Source organism: Trachypithecus francoisi, unplaced genomic scaffold, assembly GCF_009764315.1.
Source record: "Trachypithecus francoisi isolate TF-2019V2 unplaced genomic scaffold, Tfra_2.0 Lachesis_group17, whole genome shotgun sequence".
Taxonomy (NCBI): Eukaryota; Metazoa; Chordata; class Mammalia; order Primates; family Cercopithecidae; genus Trachypithecus; species Trachypithecus francoisi.
Genome location: NW_022681462.1, coordinates 44,840,278 through 44,857,249, shown reverse-complemented (window position 1 = coordinate 44,857,249; position 16,972 = coordinate 44,840,278). Strand labels below are relative to the sequence as shown.

General features: G+C 43.6%; 1 protein-coding gene across 3 annotated transcripts in view; it reads left to right on the top strand.

Annotated features, from left to right (window-relative positions):
* The window catches only part of LIMS1 (LIM zinc finger domain containing 1), a 151,039-nt gene that overhangs the window by 38,569 nt on the left and 95,498 nt on the right, over positions 1–16,972 (top strand). The window lies entirely within an intron of this gene.

Below are 16,972 nucleotides of genomic sequence, written 5' to 3'. Positions count from 1 at the left end.
ATGAAAGTGAGTCTGTTGGTCATGTTAGTGTGAATAGTGATCGTGGATGTTTTGAGCCACAGTCCACTACTGTTCCCAGTGTGCTGGACATTCTCCTTGAGCTATCTGCAAACAGGAAATATACTTCTTTGAAAATAAACATGGGCGTACATAATTGCACTGAATCCATGTTACTCATCTAAATTGGTACAATAAAGTCTTTAAAAAATATTGTAATCCCAAACATTGGAATAGCATTTTATTGTGAACAAAGCAGTCTGTTATAACATATGACTAATATGAAAGCTTACTAATGCTGTGATAGAAGTAGGAATGAGTGTTTTAGACAGTGCATCTTAAACATTTAATCTTTTCTTTCGTTAAAGACTCTCACTTTTCAGTTTCTGACAATTTAGCACATAATTCTGTATGATAAGAAAATACAGAGGGGGACATGGGCTTCTGCTATAGAGGAAAGCTGTTTGATGTAGAGATGGGCACCTGAGAAACTGTCTTGAAATGTGTCTCATTGAGTCCCAGCTGCTCTTCCAGAGCTCAACTGGACCTGACAACAGCTGTCTCTAAGCCAGGAACCATGGGCCCTTATAATTTAAAAAGGATGGATAAGGGGATGTTCTGTTGGAAAATATGCATGTAGTGTAGCAATGCCAAAACTGTAATAATATACATGAATGCATGTTGAGCTTATGTCTAAATACTGGTTGTATCATGCGTGGCCTATTATAAAGCCACTAGAAAAGTTCTTTTGAAAGAGGATTTGAGGGACTGGGCTTTTTTTTAATCATGGAATTTATATCCTAATCCTGACTTTGTATACATGTCTGTTGTGTCTTAGTGTTTTCCTCTCCGTTCCTTAAACTTCCTTTCATTGAAATATAATTTACATACAATAAGCTACTTGTGTTCCATTTTACAATATAAGTTCTGACCCATGATACTGTTACCACAGTCAAGAAAATGAGCATAACCCTTTGTAATCCTCCTCTCCCTTGGTCTCTGGGACTCTAGCTTTTTTTCTTTTTTCTTTTTTTTCGAAATGGAGTCTCACTCTGTTGCCCAAGCTGGAGTGCAATGGTGCAGTCTCAGCTCACTGCAAGCTCCGCCTCCCAGATTCAAGTGATTCTCCTGCCTCAGCCTCCCGAGTATCTGGGATTACAGACAGGATTACCACGCCCAGCTAATTTTTTGTATTTTTAGTAGAGATGGGGTTTCACCATGTTGGCCAGGCGGGTCTTGAACTCCTGACCTTGTGATCCGCCTGCCTTGGCCTTCCAAAGTGCTGGGATTATAGGCGTGAGCCACTACGCCCAGCCTGACTCTTTTGCTCTTGATGTGTATAGGAAAACATTCTGAGAAACACTGTTTTAGAGAATTCTCTAACATTCTGGAACAGGCCACTGAACCTGCCTCGCCACCCTTCTGTCATCGAGGTCTCTTTTGTCCTAGAACCCACATAAATTGCAGTTGTAAACTTGTAGTGTGTGCTAGCTTTGTTGCTGTTCCACAGCTTCCTGGGCCACATCAGACTGAGTGTATGCTTGCCGGTGCTTCCCAAACTGGTGAAGAATGAGGATTTTAAGAAATAATTTCTAGTCTGTTGCTAAGTGATACTTCTGTAAAAGACAATTAAAATGGGCTACTAGAAAAATGAAATTTAAAAAGTCATATGAATACAGGTCCCAGTTTCTCTTTAGATTCAGCAGATATAAAATTTCTATGTACATTGGTAAGTTTCTAAGTACTTATACTCAATTTCTGCACGGATTTTATTGCAGAGTGATTACAAAATTTTGTGATTCATGAGCTGCACTGAGCAATGCTGATTGGCAGTCCTGCTTCTCAGAACCATTTTCTTTCTCCCCCCCGCACCCCCCCGTCCCCACTGGGTACAGTGATCTTTTGGCCACGCTTTTAGAGTTTCCCACTTGGAATATTCTGCAGCTTTTGGCCAGTTATTTTGGCCTAAGAAATGAAAGGAAACTTACAGTAGCTCCTGAATGCTTAAGGATACACCAGCCAATGGGCAAAGCATTTTTATTTTTTATTTCTAGGTGATCCTCAAAACGACCCTGCAAAATAAGTGGTATTAGCCCCACTGCAGGGATGAATTACCTCACTTGTAATCATGTATTATTTAACAAATACTGCTGAATGCCTGGTAGAGACCGGGCGTGTGCTGGGCTCTGGGGATACAGCAGGAAGCAGAGCAGACAGAACTCTCCATCTTCATGGTGCTTACGTCCTTGTTGGGGATGGTGGAGACATATAAACAAAGCGTATGGCATATTAGATGGTGATCAACAGCGTGGAAGAATAAGCTAGATAAGGGTGTAGGGTGCAGTAGGCAACGATTACACATTGAGGTTGGGTGGTCTTGGAAGTCTTCTCTGAGGTGACCTTGGGCCAAGATCAGGCTGAGGAAGAGAAGCAGTTGGAGCAGCAGAGGCGAGGTCCTGCAGTTTTGAGGAACTCACTGAGGTTAGGGACTCTTCTCACACCATTCAGCTAGGGAATGGCTGATAATAAATATGACTTTTTCTATTATACTTTATAGTCTTTACTCACTCTCCATGCTCTTGGTTTAAAAGGTGCCTGGGTCCTCCTGCAAAAAAAAAGTGGGAATCAGTTTGGGAATGGGAATGTGGAATTTATGTGTGGATTTTGCTTTTGATGATCAGGTCTGGATATTTTTCAAGGCTTTTAAATATATTTTTCCTAAGGATATGAAGTACATGAGTTTTGTAATGGAGTTTCCATTTTTAAGTGGATGAATTTTCTCTAGGGGACATGAAGAGCTAGACAAGATCAGGGAAGGGGCTTTCAAAAGAGAAGAGATAAAAGCTTTGGGAAAAAGGCATTGTTTTTGTTTAAGCACTTTGAAGTTAAGGATGTGTTGGTTATTCCCTGCTTATGAATGACCTGGTGCTTAGAGACAGCTCTCCTCGTATTTGACAGCAGCGTTTCCTGGGGCCTTTTTCTCATCTGGCTGCGCTCTACTGCCCAAGACTTAACCTTCTGCAAACTCCGAGAGCTCTGACCCAAACCCTTCACCCGAGGTCATGGCTGCTGAACCTCCCACTGCTTCTCCGCCTCCTCACCTCCTCCACCAGCCTTCAGTTGGCTTAGAGAGGAGGAAGAGTAGGGATGATGACTGTTTATAACTAGTAAGTATTCTAGTCTCATTTGAGCTTGTACACTACATAACATTGGCAGGCAGGTATTACTATACCTATTTTACAGGTGAGAAATGTGAAGCTCACAGATGTTAAATAATTTGTCCAAGGCCGTCGGATTCCCGGTAAACCAGAGTAAACACTTGAACCAAACTCTTTGGTTTCCATGTCCCTGACTGCTGCTACCCCATCTCCTTTTTCAGCTACATTTTTTTTGATGAAGGAAGCTTTTGTGGGTTGGTCATGATTTTATTTATATGGAATTTACTATATGGCTTTTATGGAAAATATGTTCCAGGGTTGGAAACGTGATAAAGATTCTGCTTCAGATTTTTGGTCGTTGACTTGGGGACTAAATATCATTTTGATTTTTACAGTGCCTTGCTATTTTTTAGGTTGAAATTTAATAATTTGTGTAAGTGTGCTTCGAAATTTGGCAGGATATTCTTCTTACTTTTGAAGTATTACCTGCTGTTTCGCATTGTAGGTTGTATTTCTTAGTAACAAGCCTCAACACTCTTGGGGTTCTCAATCTTACAAATAACTTTTCTCACCCTTTTTTTTTCCTAGCTAGTTTGTTTAATCATTTGTAACTTCCCCTCCAAGGTTGCGGAGGATGGCGGTGGGGTTTTTCAGCCTGGGGTTTTATATGTTTTTTGATCCTCCTACAAACATAGTCACATGCTCGTTAGAATGTGAGCTAACCATTCTTCAAAAAAATGCAAGAGTTAACCAGCGTGGTGTTGATGACTGTGAAACCTGAGTCCTCTCAGTTAACTGAAATAGTAGAGATTTGCTGCCCTTACTGATCACAGAGCTGCAGCCTAGCAGGTGCTGTTACTTCTTTGTTTAAAGCTGTGTTCGCCATCCAGATGTTTCTAGCTCTTCCTCTCTCTTTCATCAGAGAACATTTTTCTTGAAATGTAATGTGGAGGCCCTTTTGCTCTGGTGCATTTTCTTACTCCAAATTCCTGCATTTGTCACCCCTTAGTCACAGTCAGGCTATTGGGCTAAGTGGTCTGGGTGAACACTGATGTTAGAGGTGCAGGGTTTGCTGCAGCCCTCCTCTTGTTCTCCAGCTTCCTTTTAGGCACCGTTTATCTTTATTCTTGAAAGTATTTTATGCTTTGATTTGTAATAACTATTGCAGAAATCAGTCCTGAGTCATCAGGGTTGTTTAGTCTTTCTCCTTTTGTACATTTGTGTGTGTGTGCGTGGTAGTATTCATTTTGGCTATTTGGATGGCATGCGATACAGCATTTTTTATTTTGTAGCCAAAACCAAACCAAGAGGTTGCCAACAGGACAGAAAAAAGCAGCAAGATAATGTTAATAGGCACGTGTGCTTGCACCTGATCAGGAAGCAGGCACCTGGGGCCAGGATTTGAAGTCTTCTTTCTTTACCTGAGAGTAGGGAAGGGGCTGGTCTTCATGTCAGTGTTAGTCTGGAAGCAGTGACAGACTTACCAGTTACTAGGTTTTCTTACTCATTTTAGTACTGTTCTTGCTAAGGTTTTAGTATTTATGTGTGTGAAAATAATTTTTTGAAGTCTTTAAGATCATCACCTTGACTGAACGAGAGCAAATAGGTATCAGGTTTTATTCATTCCTGCAAAAGGAATAGAATAGAACTTGTCAGAGTGGGTCTGGGTCAGTACCAGTTATGGGTCAACTCTGCAAGTTTTGTTTTGTTTTGTTTTGTTGAGACAGGGTCTCGCTGTATTTCCCAGGCCGGTCTTGATCTTGGGCTCAAGTGATCCTCCTGCCTCAGCCTTCTGAGTAGCTGGAATTAACAGGCATGCGCCTCACCGGCTAACAAGTTTTTTTTTTTGTTTTTTTGTTTTTTGAGATGGAGTCTCGCTCTGTCGCCCAGGCTGAAGTGCAGTGGCATGATCTTGGCTCACTGCAACCTCCGCCTCCCGGGTTCAAGCGATTCTTCTGCCTCAGCCTCCCGAGTAGCCAGGATTACAGGCACGTGCCGCCACACCCGGCTAATTTTTATATTTTTAGTAGAGACGGGGTTTCACCATATTGGCCAGGCTGGACTCGAACTCCTGACCTCATGATCTGCCTGCCGTGGCCTCCCAGAGTGCTGGGATTACAGGCGTGAGCCCCTGTGTCCGGCCACAAGTTAAAGTGCCCTTTAGAGTGAGCCTTCTGCCTCACATTGCAATGGCTAAGAAGCTAAGGGACTAAGTTCCCAGTCTCAGAGGCTATATTCTAGTAGGGAAGAGTAAATAAGTCTCAATTTATCGTGATACACGGCAACATATGGTAAATATCCTACAAAGAGGTACAGAGCGATCAGGATTCAAGGACAGGGAGAACTCCCTGAGGTAGGAGGGAAAATGCCAACAGGAGTTTCTGACCATCCCAAACAAGGATGCGCATGGCTGCCACAGCTTCACATTTCCTTATACCGTTGTTTGATCTTCACTAGTATGTCCAAATTCCTTGAAAATGGGTTTTAAACTTCCGGAAAACAGTACGATCTCAGAACTGTGAGTGTACTCAACATGTTTTATGATTGACCTTTTCTTGTGTCTCCCTTGAACCATAAGCTCTCATTTGAAATCAGTTAGCTGAGTCTTATTGCTGTTGCCTGAGAAGCTAGCACAGTGCCTGCCTGACACACTGCTAAGTCAGTGCCCTTTCGAATTACTCTGAGAATTCCCTTTCCCTCTCCCACTTCGTGAACCACAGCTAATATGGACTGACTTCCATGACGAACCTGGTAAGGCCTAGGCCTTTCTTGCTGCTTCTGCATTTCGTAGCGCTTTGCAAATGCTGCCTCTGCTGTGTCACAGAATATTGCAATCTGTTTTGTGTGTACATCGCAGTCTAGGAAGTTACTCCGGTTTCTGCCTTATTTATCCTTATGTGCCCCGTACCGATAGCAGTTAGTGGTATGGTAGTCACTGGGTAAATACTCACTGAAATGAAAATGGAAGTTTTCAATGTATATGTATTTGTTTTCTGCTTACCCCTGTTTTAGTGGTACAGAGTGGGTAAGGGCAGGTTAACACTTCCATTTGCTCAAAAGTTAAGTTTTACAATAACTAAGTGTTTTTACATTTTTTTTTTTTTTTTTTGAGACGGAGTCTCGCTCTGTCGCCCAGGCTGGAGTGCAGTGGCCGGATCTCAGCTCACTGCAAGCTCCGCCTCCCGGGTTCACGCCATTCTCCTGCCTCAGCCTCCCGAGTAGCTGGGACTACAGGCGCCCGCCACCTCGCCCGGCTAGTTTTTTGTATTTTTTAGTAGAGACGGGGCTTCACCGTGTTAGCCAGGATGGTCTCGATCTCCTGACCTCGTGATCCGCCCATCTCGGCCTCCCAAAGTGCTGGGATTACAGGCTTGAGCCACCGCGCCCGGCTGTGTTTTTACATTCTTAAAATGTATTTTACATTCTTAATAAACATGAATTTCTCTATATTGTAGTACTTTATTTTTTAAGTAAGAGAGGAAAAACGTGCTTCAGATGTTCTTACAAGCTGTTTAGCATTTCTGGGAACTTAATAAAATTTTCTGGCTCAGCAGTTAAAAAATGAAAATCTATTTTTTCTGAGGAATAAAGTCTTGCCCATCTGTTCCCTCCTCTTACCGTGTGACTGTTCAATGCTGTTCTGAGATTGTATGTTTTGTTTTGTTTTCTTTTGTTTTGTGTTTTGAGACAGAGATTTGTCTTGTTCTATTGCCCAGGCTGGAGTGCAGTGGTGCGGTCTCAGCTCATTGCAAACTCTGCCTCCCAAGTTCAAGTGATTCTCCTGCCTCAGCCTCCCAGATAGCTGGGATTATAGTTGCCTGCCATCACGCCTGGTTGATTTTTGTATTTTTTAGTAGAGACGGGGTTTCACCATCTTGGCCAGGCTGGTCTCGAATTCCTGTCCTCATGATCCGCCCGCGTCAGCCTCCCAAAGTGCTGGGATTACATGCGTGAGCCACTGCGCCCAGCTTGTATGTTTTGATACTATAGAGAGGTATACAATAAAATTGCCAATTAGTCACCATTTCTAATTATGATTCATTTTATCATTAAATTATTTGTAAGAGCTTATTAGCATGTATATATGTAAAGATAAGTTTCATTTATTTTTAATCTGTACATCCATTCATATTTTGTTATACTCTCTTTAAATGCAAGCACTTATTTTGAAATTGTTTTAAATGTTATAGTATCTCCACCATATGAAATAAGGAATATCTGTGCTTTCCTCCACCCCCCTTCTCTGAGATTACTGCAGCCAGAAGGTTAATGCCTTAGCTGAACTCTTAAAAGCATTTCAGTTATCATGAGCTTAAGAAATGTTTGTCTTGGTTCATGAAATGTAAATTTTTTTTTTTTTTAAGACGGAGTCTTCTTCTGTCACCAAGGCTGGGATGGTCTCGATCTCCTGACCTCGTGATCCGCCCACCTCGGCCTCCCAAATTGCTGGGATTACAGGCGTGAGCCACCGCTCCCGGCCATGAAATGTAAATAATTTTTAAATCTAGTTTACAAAGAAAAAATGATGATGTAGGGATATTCTTGTTTTGTTCCTCAATAATAAATTTAGTCTTAGCATCCTGGATTTATTATCCTGTATCACTTTTTGGTATGCATTCATGGAATTTTGTAGGCAGTTTCATGCCAAAGTGTTGTGTTTTCCAAAGTCCAATTTTTTTTAAACTGGTTTAACTAACATTCATTTTGAGATGATTCTGAATTTTGTAACAAAAACATCTTATGTTTGAATATTCACCTTTATTATTTTAAAAAATCTATTCTGTAGCCCTGAGATTTGGACAAAATGGTAATTATGTTATTTTATGATTATTAAAGCTGAATATAAAGAATTTTTATCGAACCAAGATGTCACAGCTCTTATAGTAAGTGGCATGATTAAGACTATAATTTTATTTGTAGTCAATGTACCTTCTACCACTATATAATGTTTCCAAGCATATGAACTTATTACTAGTCTATATCTATGATTTTCAGTGATGTTAAATGTGTTTTTAAACATTTTATTGGCCAGGAGCAGTGGCTCACGCGTGTAATCCCAGCACTTTGGGAGGCCGAGGCGGGCGGATCACGAGGTCAGGAGATCGAGACCGTCCTGGCAAACACTGTGAAACCCCGTCTCTATTAAAAATACAAAAAATTAGCCGGGCGTGGTGGCGGGCGCCTGTAGTTCCAGCTACTCGGGAGGCTGAGGCAGGAGAATGGCGTGAACCCGGGAGGCGGAGCTTGCAGTGAGCTTAGATCGCGCCACTGCACTCCAGCCTGGGTCACAGAGCGAGACTCTGTCTCAAAAAAAAAAAAAAATTTATTAATGTGTAAAATATAAGAGTGCAGAAATCTTAAATGCACAACTTAAGAATTTTCACAAAGCAAAAACATGGTCAAGTGATTTGGAGTATGAATTAATGTTAAAATACAGTGAATTTTTGTTTTTTGTTTTTTGTTTTTTTTTTGAGACGGAGTCTCGCTCTGTCGCCCAGGCTGGAGTGCAGTGGCCGGATCTCAGCTCACTGCAAGCTCCGCCTCCCCGGGTTCACGCCGTTCTCCTGCCTCAGCCTCCCGGGTAGCTGGGATTACAGGCGCCCGCCACCTCGCCCGGCTAGTTTTTTGTATTTTTTTAGTAGAGACGGGGTTTCACCGTGTTCGACAGGATGGTCTCGATCTCCTGACCTCGTGATCCGCCCGTCTCGGCCTCCCAAAGTGCTGGGATTACAGGCTTGAGCCACCACGCCCGGCCAATACAGTGAATTTAATAATAGATGTCTAGAGTCTCTTGATTCCAGAGAAATACATTTTTTTAAAACTTATGTTGCACTTCCCTTAATACTCATTTGAAGTGTTTCTGATTTCCTCATTGCTCATTTGTTTGGCAGTATTCACAGCGAGCCTGCCCTCTGCCAGGCATGACTGGCATGGGGCACAGCTGTGAACAGGAATCATCACTTGTAACTTGAGGTCAGACTAAAGGACACAGGCAAATTCCTGTGGAGCAAGAGGGCCTTCCGGAGAACTTCCCAGAGGAAGCAACCTCTTGACCGAGTTCAAGCGTGAATGGGAATCATCCCAAGAAGAGTTTAGGGAGGAAGGCAAGAGGCACCAGGCCAGGAGGGCTGTTGACATGTGACAGGCAGATCTGCAGGGCTGCAGCCTGTGCAGCGAGGGCGGGAGCTGGGGGATGGTGGGTGGGCAAGGACAGCCAGGTTCGTTTTTACTGGGACTGCAGTTTCCTTGATTATCAACAACAGGAATAGACTCAGGCAAACAGAAGCTTAAAAGAAATTTACTGGAAAAATAGAGGGGTTGCTCCCAGAATTGAAGAATGGGCTGACCTTACAGGTCTCAGAGAAGGGCAAACAACTAGGGCTTTCCTGGCATCTCTGCAGAACTTGTGGGATTTCTCCATAGAGCAGTGCTCTGAGTTGACTTCCTCTAATTGCAGGGTGTTAGTCTCTACTCAGAGATCTAGTCTTTGAGAAACAGAATCTGATTAACTTAGTTCAAGTCCATTGTCTAAATGGACCCAGGACCAGTCATTGTGGCCAGAGGATAGGAACAAGCACCATGCCTGGTCAATCAAGGTAGATGACTGTTAGGTAGTCAGGACAACTAGATCTGTTACCTGAAAGAGAGAGTGGATGACATGGATACCCATGTGGATGACATGACCACCCAGAAGGCAGTGTTACGGTAGCTCAGAGAAGAGGTGGTTTGGGAGCAGTGATTAGGAAAGAGTGGATGTTCAGAGACCAGTTAGAGGGCTGTTGCATTAATCCACATAAGAGGTGATGGTGCCAGAAGTAGGTGCAGCCTGTACAGATATAAAGTAGTAAATAGATTCAGAGACAGTTAAGAGGCAGAGAAAAAAGGACTTTGCAGCTGGACATTGGGAGGTGTGTGAGGATGATTAAGTTGTTGAAGATGACTCTCATGTTTCTGGCTTGGACTAGAACCATTGGGTGCATAGTGGTCCCTTTTGCATGGAGGAGAGTTTCAGGAGGGGAATGGGGCTTTGATTCAGTACTGAGTTGGAGTATCTAAGCAGACCACATTTAATTTAAGAACACTTGGGTATGAACAACGCCTCCCCATTACTTGTGGGATTCCAGCTCAGCCATCAGGGCCCTCTCACTCTAGCATTGTGGCCTCTGCCAAGGTTGTTCCTCTATTTTCGTGTCCCTGGCTGCCAGAATCTTCTCACAGTATTGCCATGGAATTTGCAACATGCTTCCTTCTGCTCCCCTACCTTAGGCAGGTTTGGGTCTGAGTCGGTACTGGAATGAGTATTGTTAAAGGAAGTGAAAATGAAGACCAGGCCTGTAGAATCTCTGAGCACACAAAACCAGTTAGGCTTTATATGTTACCTCAGCCTTATTTAAATTGCAAACCTACGTAGAACGAGTAGAGTCATTTTGATAAATGTTTATGTTAGAAGTAAAACTTAGCCCCAGCCAGTCATAAGCTGCCAACTAGCATATGACTAAGTGACTAGGGGCTTTCCAACGAGGTACCTTTAACAAAAGGCAATTCTGTAATTTCAGATGAATCAAATAATTTATTTTGCTTCTGCGTTTCCCAGTAAATACTTGTCTCTGACGTTTTGTCATTGGGACACTGAAACTTTTTTGGTCTGGTGTTCCCCAATTCATGAATTGCTTCTTACTTAAATAAACTCTTTAAAATTGTATTGTTCCTCAGATTTTTCCTTTACAGTAGCTTTCCCAAACTCAGAAAGGCCCCCAGACCTTAGGAGCTTTTAGGACTAAGTGCTGCTATTTAGGGCTCTTTCTTAGATGTTATTATGTTTAGAAGAGGCTTGCTATAGGCCGAGCACAGTGGCTCATGCCTGTAATCCTAGAAGTTTGGGAGGCCGAGGCAGGCAGGTCACCAGAGGTCAGGAGTTCAAGACCAGCCTGACCAACATGGTGAAACTCCATCTCTACTAAAAATACAAGATTACCCAGGAGTGGTGGCGCATGCCTGTAATCCCAGCTACTAGGGAGGCTGAGGCAACAGATACTGCTTGAACCCAGCGGGTGGAGGTTGCAGTGAGCCAAGATTGCACCATTGCACTCCAGCCTAGGCAACAAGAGTAAAACTCCATCTCAATAAATAAATAAATAAATAAATAAATAAATAAATAAAGCTTGCTATATGATGACACTGTTTTCTTGACATAGAGCTTGAAAATATTTTCAGATTGGGGACTTCCTTGATTAAAATGTAAAGTTGAACAAAAAAACAAGAAAAAAATAAAATAAAATAAAATAAAATGTAAAGTTGATAAATGAATTTAGTTACAGTGCTTTAATTTTAATAGTATTCAATGTTGTATAATATTAATGAGTTAAGCCAAACCCTGACAAGTGGTTCTCTTAGGTACTTTAGTGAGTACTTTTGGCATTAATGCTTACTGGCCTCAGAAATCCTCTGAGTCTGTCATCCTCAGTGGATCTGGAACTGTTCCCTAAGGAGCAAGTGGGAACTTGTGGGGCATTTTTAGTTTATTTCGATGGTTTGAGGGAAGGGGTACCATAGGCACTAAATGGATTAAGGCCAGAGATGCTGAATGTCATGAAGTATTCATCCACAGGACTTTGATGCTGGTTAAGAACATAAGAAAGAAAAACACCTTTGTATAATGATGAACATAGAACCTAACTGTGTTTAGGTTGATAACATCAGGTTTAGGTTGGTATCTGTTTCAGATATCATCGGCTGGGCGCAGTGGCTCACACCTGTAATCCCAGCAGTTTTGGGAGGCCAAGGTGGGTGGATCACTTGAGTCCAGGAGTTCGAGACCAGCCTGGCCAACATGATGAAACCCCATTTCTACTAAAAATACAAAAATTTGCTAGGTGTGGTGGCACGCGCCTGCAGTCCCAGCTACTTGAGAGGCTAAGGTGGAAGGATCGTTTGAATCCAGGAAGCAGAGGTTGCAGTGAGCCAAGATCACACCACTGCCTGGGCAGCAGAACAAGATTTTGTCTCAAAAAAAAAAAGATACCATCATGAAGTACTTTTCAACAGTTTCAGTAAGCACTAAGTTTTCTGGGAATGCCATGAAATTATAAATTGAATGAAGAATGAAATTTGCTTGGACTTTATGCTTTACTGACATTACCACCTATGAACATTTTGCCCTTAATTGTTCTTTTATATTCTATTTAGAAGCTCAAATCCTTTAAGACAATGTTTAGAATATATTAAAAAGGGGTGTGTTTTTGTTTTGTTTTGTTTTGTTTTGTTTTGAGATGGAGTTTCATTCTTATTTCCCAGGCTGGAGTGCAGTGGCGCCATCTCGGCTCACTCCAACCTCCGCCTCCTGAGTTCAAGCGATTCTCCTGCCTCAGCCTCCTGAGTAGCTGGGATTACAGGTGCCTGCCACCACGCCCGGCTAATGTTTGTATTTTGTTTTTAGTAGAGATGAGGGGGGGGGAGTCTCACCATGTTGGGCAGGCTGGTCTCGAACTCCTGACCTCAGACGATCCGCCCACCTAGACCTCCCAAAGTTCCGGGAACACAGATGTGAGCCACCACGCCTGGCCCAAAGGGTTTTGTTTTTAAATGAGAGATGGTTAGTAAACTAATGTTTTCGCAAGTGACATAGGGTATATACATAGAGATGAATATGATGAACATTTTGGGTTTTTTTTTTTTTTTTTTTGAGGCGGAGTCTCGCTCTGTCGCCCAGACTGGAGTGCAGTGGCGCCATCTCGGCTCACTGCAAGCTCTGCCTCCCGGGTTCCCGCCATTCTCCTGCCTCAGCCTCCCGAGTAGCTGGGACTACAGGCGCCCGCCACCTCGCCCAGCTAGTTTTTTGTATTTTTAGTAGAGACGGGGTTTCACTGTGTTAGCCAGGATGGTCTCGATCTCCTGACCTCGTGATCCGCCCGTCTCGGCCTCCCAAAGTGCTGGGATTACAGGCTTGAGCCACCGCGCCCAGCCCATTTTGGGTTATAAATGACTTTCATAGCAAGGACCTATGAAAAGTATATAAAGGTGGAAACACTGATTCGCACTTGATAGATTGGGCAAATCAAGTTGGGTGAAATTATCCCAGATTTTTTTGAAGTCCTGGGAGGAAAAGATATGCAAGTATGTTGGGCATTGAACAAATTGTTTTTAAAAAAGATCTGTGTCCATTCAGAATATTCTGTGGAAAACATTTATCCTGCTATTTTGTTGCTGTTTCTTTTGTTTGTTTGTTTTTTGTTGTTTTTTTTTTTCCTTTTTTTGAGAAGGAGTCTTACTCTGTTGCTCAGGCTGGAGTGCAGTGGTGTGATCTCGGCTCACTGCAACTTCTGACTCCCGGGTTCAAGGGATTCTCCTGCCTCAGCCTCCCGGGTAACTGGGATCACAGGCGCCCACCACCACACCTGGCTGATTTTTGTATTTTTTAGTAAAGATGAGGTTTTACCATGTTGGCCAGGCTGATTTTGAACTCTTGACCTCAAGTGATCTGCTTGTCTTGGCCTCTCAAAGTGCTGAGATTACAGGCGTGAACCACTGCACCTGGCTGTTATTGCTGTTTCTGTGTGAGACTAATAAAGGACAAAAAGAAGCATGGCAAGGGATGCATGGAAAAGGCTGGTTCTTCTCTCAGGGTTCCCAGACCATAGCTGGAGATAACACAGGGTTGTAGCTCCATCTGCTGGAGAGAAGCAATCTCACTCTTGCATAGTCTATAAATAAAAGTGATCTCTCTACAGTCATAGTGAGCTAGCCCGTGTTTGCTAAGCACTTGCTATGCACTATGTAACACTTTGTCAGGCTTAGGGTAACAGAGGAAAAACATAGACATGTTCCCTGTTCCCACCATGCCTAGCTCTGAGAGGCCTACTGCTGTCAAGAAGACTTGTTTTAGCTGGTGTGCTTATGTATTCTAGGTTTCCTAGACTTTTCCTTGGGTGACTTTTAAAGCCATGTAACCTCATTCTGAGCTTCCTGTTCCTTATAAGAGGTAAGGAATAACAGGGTCCCTCCTATAGGCCTCAGTTTAGCTAAACTTTATTAAATATCTAGTGTGTCTATTAGGCAGAGGCCCAAGGAGCATAAAGATGAGTAGGAATCTAGTCCCTGCCCACCACGAGGTTAGAAACAGGAGCTCATAAAATGATCCTCACAGAGTGAATGAGAATGTATAACGGGATCCTTGAGGAGGAGTGCGGGATCCAGGCAGGAGAGTGGACTAGGAATGTATGGACAGGTTTTCTGAGTTGTTTGAGGATGTGAGCCTTAGCGAAGGGACGCCCTTCCCAGCCGAGGTCAACGTGAGCAGCGGCATGGAGATGAGGGCCTGTGTGGTGTGTGTATGCCCCTCTTAGGCTATGTAAAGTGAGCAGCAGGAAGTGTCCAGGGATGAGGGTTTGGGGACATAGATGGAGCCAGGTAGTAGGGCCTGACGCAGTAGGCTCACACTTGTAATCCCAGCATTTCGGGAGGCCAAGATAGGCGGATCACTTGAGGTCAGGAGTTCAAGACCAGCTTGGCAACATGGCGAAATCATGTCTCTACCAAAAATACAAAAATTAGCTGAGCGTGGTGGCACACACCTGTTGTCCCAGCTACTTGGGAGGCTGAGGCAGGAAAATGACTTGAACCTAGGAAGTGAAGACTGCAGCAAGTTGAAATCGCTCCACTGCCCTCCAGCCTGGGCAACAGAGCACAACTCGGTCTCAAAAAAAAAAAAAAAAAAAGATGGGGCCAGGTGATGTAGGGTTTCGTATGTTACCTTAAGGGATGCTGACTGTCCTCAGTGCAGTGGAGAGTTTAAGCAGGGTAATGATAGCAGGTTCCTTAGAGAGACCACTTGCTGGCTGTGTCTGTTGGATTTGATTGAAGGGGACCAGGCTGGAGACGGGGACTCTATCTAGGAGGCTGTGGCATGCCTGCTTGGATAATGTTGCCATGCCTGAGAGAGGGCACATTAAGAGGAAGAATTGGATTTAGGCATAGTGGGGAGGGAAGTTTATTTTAGGCATGGTGAGTTTGAGTTGCCTGTGACGGTATCTGTATGGAGACGTCAGCAGACAATTCGATGTATGATTGTGAAGTTTAAGAAGGTCCAGCCAGTGCCACTAACAGGGAGGAAGTAGTTGAGCCATGAGAAATGTTGAAGTCATCAGGGAGAATGTGCACAATGAGAGGAGCAAAAAACCAAGGTCAGGCTGGGGAGTAGCCATACCTACAGCCAGGCAGAGGCTCTTGCAAAGGAGATGGTGATGGGATGACTAGAGGGATAAAAGTATGATGGTCTAGAAGCCAAAGGAATAGAAAATTCTCAGAAAAGAATCATTTAAAAATGTCAAATGTAAGATAAGGACTGAAAAATGTCTTCTGGATTTGGCTTTTAAAAGCTGACTGTGACTGTAAGAGGTGTTTCCAGATTGCAGTAGGTTAATGAGTAAGTAGGAGTTGAGATAACTTTTAAAAAATGGTGTCTGAGGCCGGGCGTGGTAGCTCATCCCTGTAATCCCGGTACTTTAGGAGGCCCAGGCGGGCGGATCACGAGATCAGGAGATGGAGACCATCCTGGCTAACATGGTGAAACCCCGTCTCTACTAAAAATACAGAAAATTAGCCGGGCATGGTAGAGGGCGCCTGTGGTCCCAGCTACTCGGGAGGCTGAGGCAGGAGAATGGCGTGAACCCGGGAGGCGGAGCTTGCAGTGAACTCAGATCCCGCTACTGCACTCCAGCCTGGGCAACAGAGCGAGACTCCGTCTCAAGAAAAAAAAAAAAAAAAAGAAGACGAAAAAGAAAATGGTGTCTGAAAAGAGGAGAGAGCTGTGGTGGTAGCTGGAGAGTGACTCAAGATAGACTCATTTTAATGTAGCAGAAACTGGAGCCTATTTACAAAATCTTCATGGGAAAGAGCCCAAAAAGAAGGAAAGTGGCTGTCTGGATGTGAGTTTATGGACTGACATCAGACAGACCTTGTTGGGACTGAAGGCCTGAATAGTTAAGCATATGGGTGGGAGGTAGTTGAAAGAGAACCTTCCAGATGATCTGTTTTCTTCATGAATAAGTGATAAGGTAGTACCTGCTGAGAGAAGAAAGGTCGATTATGGGAAGCACCTCAAGCATAGTAAGTCCTTATGCAAGTGGTGCATATCTTCAAGAGGAGGGTTGGTGGGGCCCATCCATGAGTAGAGAAGTTAACAACGTCCAGTCTGCCCAGGGTGTTCTGCTGGGACACAGAAAAACATGCAGTTTCCTTCCTTTAGATTTTAACTGCAGCATCATGAGCTGCCTTCCTAGAGGGAATTTTGTATTTTGGGGCTGTAGCTCAGAAGACTTCCATTCTCTTTTCCCTCTCCCAAGAGAGATCGCAGCTGCTTCCCAGGGTTTATGTCCATGACATAGGACTGTCCCTGCTGGGAATGGGGGAGGGAACTGCTTCCCACTCCAAAGCAGCCTTTTCACCTCCAGCTTCCATCTGCCTTCCACTCCCACCTCCCAAAATGAAGTAAATAAATCAAAGCCAGAAAAACATTCTGGCTGGAATTTTGTTAGATTCAGTATTGTGTGAGAGCTCCCAAACTAGCTCTGATGGTTGGACTTCAGAATAAAGGTGAAGCCTATGAGATTCTCCCAGGAGTGCTGGGCAGAACCCTGAGTTTTAGAACTCCCTCTGCCTTTAGCTTGTCTTGGATGTGCTCTTCCACTCTTTTGAAAAGCTCTAAACCCTTCCCTGCAAATAGTCACCTGCCAGGGTACCCTCAGGTTATATAGCTTGTCACCAGCTCTAAAAGGGGCTAGTACCCAGTCTCAGTGTTGGATAACAAGCAAACGTGATGA